The 5,000-nt window shown below is 31.8% G+C and overlaps 1 protein-coding gene across 5 annotated transcripts in view; it reads left to right on the plus strand.

Annotated features, from left to right (window-relative positions):
* The window catches only part of LOC144965144 (corticotropin-releasing factor receptor 2-like), a 159,729-nt gene that overhangs the window by 42,340 nt on the left and 112,389 nt on the right, over positions 1-5,000 (plus strand). The gene's annotated exons all lie outside the window — the stretch shown is intronic.

Here is a 5,000-nt window from a genome sequence, read left to right on the forward strand (position 1 = left end):
TAAGTGTTCAATTGCAAGCTACAATTAATTAGATGCAGACAGCTACTGTAGACGTTTCGGGTTTCCCCTTTATCAACAAAACACGATTATTAAAATACTAAGGACGAATGAGGTATGTGTTTTTTATTCGTCGTGTTTTTGTATAAAAGGAAAACCCGAAACTTCCACAGTATATGTGTTCGTCGAATAAATAGAAGCTTACAATCCAACACTTGTCGTTTATAAAATGATTCTTTGTTAAATAACTATATTTGAACGTTAAATGTGTGATATGACTTTAGCAAGTAGAAGGTGTTACATTAATCGTCTCAAAACCGATTATTGTTAGGACGGACCTATTTTAAACGCATTGTATGTGCTGTGAACACCATTATATTGTGTTACGACACAAACACTATTTACACTATTGAAGTAACTAAGTCATGCATAAATGGGGAAAGTTTTAACACTATTCATGCACAACACTTATAATTGTCTTAAGGAAGGCTAGAGATTCATATATACTAAAATCGCGAATTAACCGAATACAGTCATATTTGCCGGGTAATGACGTTAAATGTCAATCAATTCTGACATGACAATACATTGAAATTATTTAACAGCCAAAACGACATAGTTTCAGTACATGTTAAGCATTCCGAACTTACAAAATTTAGAACTAGGCAGTCGCCCATTCATCCAACCCTTGTGGTGCTTCAAGAGCTAGAACATAATGTTGCTATCGACGAAGTTAGTTATTTTTTTTTTTAATTTAGGAAATGAATCGAAGAAATGAACGGAAAACCATAAGTTTAATAATTATTTTCAGATCTGCCTAAAGAATTTAGTCCAGATAACCTGCACTTCAATATATTTATCGATTAAAAGAATATTCAACATGTAAGAAAACCTTTCAGACACGATACATGAAGGAAGTCTCGGGTTTGAGAAATTTTAATAAGTCGAGAGTTATTATAATCGATCATTGTATAAGTACGTCTTTTGTGGCCATATTGAAAAAAATTGTCTTTTTTTAGTCTGTTGTAATCTGAAAAATAAAAACAACGCGTTTTAACAATTTAGCCAGAAATTTAGCCTCAATCTGCGATCGATTAAAATGACACTGACCTCGTCAAAAACTCTCAAACCTGGGAACTATTAAGCCCTAAATTTGAGTATTTTGACAAAATCGGAGCAATGATAATCGATCGACATTTGAAAGACATGTCTTATGGCCAAATTTTTAAAACCGTGTTATTTCTCAGTACAGCAGAGCCAATGCTCTTTTGCTTGTGCTAGGCCATGATAGACATGATTGTGGCGTTGGAATTACAATTTAATTCTAAACAATAGAGGCATCCGAAAAGAATCGATTCTATGTAATCATTGACAATTTTTGATCGCCTTTCAGGTTATAATACTTTGTTTACTTTGAAACCTTCAAGTTGTTTCCATTAAAGTTTGTCCAGATCTGAGTCCATCAGATAATGAATAATATTTGTTTTACATTAGAACGCTTTTTGATGGAATGCCATTTAAGATAACATGGACATGTAAAAAGCGCTTTTCTAGGACCTTGCACCCTCATAAACTTGAAACAATGTTATGTTCATTTCATACATTTAAATATCCCCCTCCCCCTCCACCCATCTGCCGGACTCTGAACAAAATTTTGGCCAGAAAACTCAACCTTCAAATATCGATCGATTAAAATTACCCTCATCTTGTCAAAAACTCTCAAACCTGGGACTCCTCCGAGGGGAATAGATAAATCATTGATTGAAGATTCAACAATATAAATCACATAAAAGAGCTTCACACTATAATAAGCTGTGGCATCTAGACGTCTATGTGCAGTGAGACAATGTTAAATAGCTTTAATGATTTTTATTGTGATTTAAACACGGTTTACATTTTGCTTGTATCCGAGGTTCAAACGAGGTTAGGATCATTGATTTTCGCTCTTAGCAACTTATTTTAATTATCTTTTGAGATTTATTATTATTATTATTATTATTATTATTATTATTATTATTATTATTATTATTATTATTATTATTAATTATTATTATTATTGTTATTATTATTATTATTATTATTATTATTATTATTATTATTATTATTATTATTATTATTATTATTATTATTATTATTATTATTATTATTTATTATTACTTATTATTATTATTATATTATTATTATTATTATTATTATTATTTATTTTTATTACTATTATTATAATCATCATCATCATAATTGTTTTTATCACTTAATAGTTATAATTATCATTATCATTAACATTATATATATATATATATATATATATATATATATATATATATATATATATATATATATATATATATCTTTATCTTAGTCAAATGATAACGCCATGTACAATACGCCTTCCACAATTAACCCTTTTAATTAAAAAAAAGAGCATGAAACAACAAACAAATTAAACCACAAAAAAACAATGACAAAAAAATCCAGCCCCAAAAGACCACCAAGTAGTCAGTTTTGTCTTTAGATAAGTGGCTACAATCACGAGTTGACATTCTCGCCGCTTTGAATCACAAGTCTATTCGCTCATGTCAAGGAGGTGCTGAATTATATAAAAACCCTCTCATCCATACCGTTTAACCGCAACATAAAATTCATGCGGCTTTCAAGACACACTTCCAGTCGCATGTTTTATAGTCGCGTTGGCCTATTAAAGTATAAAAGTATAGTTTTTTTTATTCTTCTTTCATAGGTATAGCACAGTCTTTCATCTATATGAAGCGTAAAGTTTTACTATTATCTTTTTTAATGTTATGAAGGACTAGCATTTTATTCTCAATGTGCGTAATTATTCTTTATGATGTTCTAAAGTTGTATAAACATCGGTTTAGAATTTCAGTCAGTATCATTATGATAGTGAACAAGACTGAGACATTTAACACTGTTTCTAAGTTCTCAAGTTGAATCTCGAATGTATCAACTTTCTGTCAACATTTGTAGTATCTATGTTGAATGTATTGAATATGGAGCGTTATTATAGGGGAACAAAAGAGTGATGTCAAAATACTGGTTCCAATTTCATTGAAAGTGTAAAACCAGTCTTGGGGTGGACTGGGTACATACCTTGTGCAACTGATCATCTGGTTTAAGATTGATGGCATCTTAATTTTTTATGTATTTAGATAAATGCTGGTCGTCAATAAAGATAATTCAAACTGGCTCTTTTACGCGCCATAGTAAAATAATAAAAAAATTAATAAGATAAAATTCCCTTTATTCATCCCATAGGGAAATTTTCTCTCGGGTTTATTCCAAGGAAAGACTGGAATAACCCAGGCGTCAGCCGCAGTGCAGCGCCACAAATTGAGCTTGGGCGAAGTGACTTGCTCAAGGTCACATAGCGCAGCGGCGGGTGATTGAAGCAAAGACCGTACCGCGGAGCGACGCTGACTCCAAAGAGAATATAGAACAAGAATATGCCTATTCATTATGTTACTAAATAAGTTATGCCACTTTAAGTAACATATTCATTGTTATTCATCTGGAGGGCTGGTTACACACTTCCAAGTTGTTTTGAATCGGAAGAAGAAAAAGTGTGACGTCATTACCTCTCTGCCCTAATGCCCTAATACTCACAAACCAGTTCGGTTACATTCTGTAGAAACACGTATTTAAAATTTTGGTCAGAGAATTCGTCCTTCAAATATCGATTAATAAAAAACGCCCCTCATCTTGTCAAAAATTCCCAAATCCGAGACTTCAAACGTGTTTTTACTAGAGTACAAACAATTATGACCTGTTGCTGCAAAGTGTTATCATATGGGATAAAATTTAAGTTAGAAGTGGAAAATTATGCCAAAATTACTGGAATTACTTAATTTCAGGGGGTTTTAATTTACATTTCCCGGAATGGCATTCGCTCTTTTTAGAAAATATATATCAGTTCCACTTAAATTTCATAATTCTGACTTGAAATTAAGTTTTCTTCGTTTTGTTAATCCTGATATAAACTCGATAAGTATTGAGGGGATGATCACATAGAAAAACACTATCTATGTAATAATAAAAACTCTTAATTCTATCGTAAAATTAATTGTGAATCATATCACTCTTGGGAAAATTTGCTTCACCACCAATAGCAAATTCCATTATTAAAGCTTCCAGTTCTATTTTTATTCTTTATCTCTTAACCATTTAATAAGTGTAATGCTATAGTCATTGTTTCTTGCAGGTTGTATTTTTGTTTCGTAGTTTGCTAAATCGGGATAACTTTTTTTCTAAATACAATCAATGCCCAAAACGTGCTACTGTGAGAGTTTACAATTTTGCACTCCCTTAAGTAAGCCAACAGGAACAATACAAGGTGTTTTGATGTTTTAGCATCCACCCCTCCCTGCCTACCCCCAGCCCCACCCCGATATTTTCCCTTTCTGGTCAGCCAATTTCAGAAAATATTGGGATAATCCTAATCCATCCCTAATTCTCTACGTGTTCCTGTGGTAAAAACGTACACAAGGCAGACTTTCAAGATCATATTTAATGGATGAGCGTTAAACAAATTTCTCCCGACTGCTTTTCTTGGGGAAAAATGGCTGTTGTGCGATTATGTGATTTTGTGGTATGATGCTCGCCTTCGGATCGGAAGGTCCTGTGTTTGAGTCTCGTTCTGAGCGGCGAGTAGTTAAATCCTAGGAAAACGCTCTTTACTCACATGCCTAACGGTTAACATATTTGTATCTGTCCAGAAAAAAAATAGTAATTTCGCCGAACAAGCATAACATCACTACATGTTAGGTGTTGCTGATAGCTAGGGGGACGTCTTTAATGGTAGTTGCCCTACATAAATGCTCAATATTTTTAGGGGTTTACTACAAATACAAATTTTTTAGTTAATGTTGGTATCATTTAAACATTTTAAACCATTTTTATTAATATTGCCATCTATATATATATATATATATATATATATATATATATATATATATATATATATATATATATATATATATATATATATA

This window comes from Berghia stephanieae, chromosome 2 (genome assembly GCF_034508935.2).
Source record: "Berghia stephanieae isolate SIO BIC M18660-M18661 chromosome 2, UCSD_Bste_1.3, whole genome shotgun sequence".
Taxonomy (NCBI): Eukaryota; Metazoa; Mollusca; class Gastropoda; order Nudibranchia; family Aeolidiidae; genus Berghia; species Berghia stephanieae.